Source organism: Centrocercus urophasianus, unplaced genomic scaffold (genome assembly GCF_019232065.1).
Source record: "Centrocercus urophasianus isolate 14NV4802_14NV808 unplaced genomic scaffold, USGS_Curo_1.0 seq_666, whole genome shotgun sequence".
NCBI classification, from domain to species: Eukaryota; Metazoa; Chordata; class Aves; order Galliformes; family Phasianidae; genus Centrocercus; species Centrocercus urophasianus.
In genome coordinates this window covers 17251-19047 of record NW_024885273.1, presented here as the reverse complement: position 1 = coordinate 19047, position 1797 = coordinate 17251, and positions in this window count along the sequence as shown.

The window sequence follows — 1797 nt, the reverse complement described above, 5'->3', positions numbered from 1 at the left end:
AAGGGGAAAAAAAAAAAAAAAAAAAAAGAAAAAGCTCCGCCCCGCTCCCGCCTCCATCCCATAATATGCCTCGTGAACCTGGCAACAGACCCCGCCCCCGTATCCCCGGCAACATCCCCCCCCAGCCGAGACATCCCATAATACTCAGTCTCCCCTCAGAACTTCCCACTCGCCGCCCGGCCCAGCATCCCATAATACTCGTCCCCCCCCCCCGCCGTCGGTCCCCCCCCCCCCCGCGCCGGGAACATCCCATAATAGTCCCCACCTCTAACCCCTCGCTTCGGCATCCCCTAATACCCGCACCGGACCTCCCGGCGGAGCGCCCCCCTGCACCTGGGCGCCCCCCGCCGCGCGGCCCTCCCCCGCATGCGCCCTCCCGCCGCGGGCATCTCCCGGGGGTTTACGCCGCCGATCCCCTCAACATCCCATAATAGTCACACCCCGGGCACACATCCCATAATAGTTATCCCCTCCCCCTGCGCGGGCAAGCATCCCATAATAGTCGCCGGGAGCCACCGTCCAGCTTGCCATCCCATAATACCCGCGGCCGCCCTCCGCGGGGCTCCGCCGCCGCCCCGCCCGCCGCGGGACGGGCCCTCGGGACCGTGCACACGGAGACCGGCGGCACCGCCCTGCTCTCGCGGGCACCGCAGGTCCGCGGCCCACCCCGGTCCGCCCGCCCTCCCATCTCAGGTGGCCGAGCCTCGACGCCTGTCTCTCGCAGGGCACGGTCCTCTGGGTGAAACAGCCACCAGCTGCTGCAGCGAGCATCTCTGGGTCTCACGGTGGCCTCTGCCACTGCTTGACCGTATGTTGGGCCGTAATGCGAGGCACGCAACGTGCTAGCACTGGTGCACAGCCATAAAGCTCTCTCTATCCTAAAAGAATGTGGGGCCATCCCTGCTCTACACCCTGCTGCTTCTCTCCACCTGACACCATCACTAAACGGGGACACCGGCAGCCCATATGCACAAGCAGATCCTAATTGCACACACGTTGCTGTGCCATTAAAGGTCAGCTGTGGCACTGCTTGCCCCATGGCACCTCTGTTACCTCCCCAGGTACCCAGCCTTGCCCACCTCACCCCATAAGCACAATGGCTGTCAGTGACTGCTGGCTCCTCCCCTAGAGCACCGCTGCAGCATCCCGCGCTGCCCATGCACACAGCCGTCCCACAACAACCTTTCCTCCATACACAACCCTGTTCTGCTAGCACAGATGGGCTGGGCATTGTGGAGCCCAACCGCATTGTCTTCCTTCGTGTGCTTATAGAGCCCTGCTATAGAACCCTGCCTACAGAGCCCTCTGACCTCCTGCCTTATACATGTGCTGCCCTGGCGTTTGTCCCTTCACTGTGGTGATGTTGCTGGTTCTCTCAGCCCCGTGGAGGACAGGCAGCAGGAAAGGGCCGTGCTGTGCTGTTGCACACTGGCTCTCCTGTGCACAGGTAGGTACAACAGAACACTGTGATGCAGTGGTGCACAGGCTGGGAGCTCTCCCACCAGGCTCACACAGACCCCTCCAGAACTCCTCTCTCCATTCTGTGCACTGACAGCCGTAATCCCGTGAGACACAGCTGCGTGGGCTGCTATGCTAGTTCCCATACTCAGCAGACCACACCCGTGGGCCACCCCTCCTGGGATGTGGTGCTGCTAAGAGCCACACTGCTGGTGTGCCCCTGCACAGGAGCGACTCGGGCGAGCTGTTCATGCACCCAATGGAACCTGTGCTAGTGCAGCTGTGGCTCTGAGAGCTGCTGTCACCGTGTGCTCCCCAGCTTCAGGCATGCACCTTCCC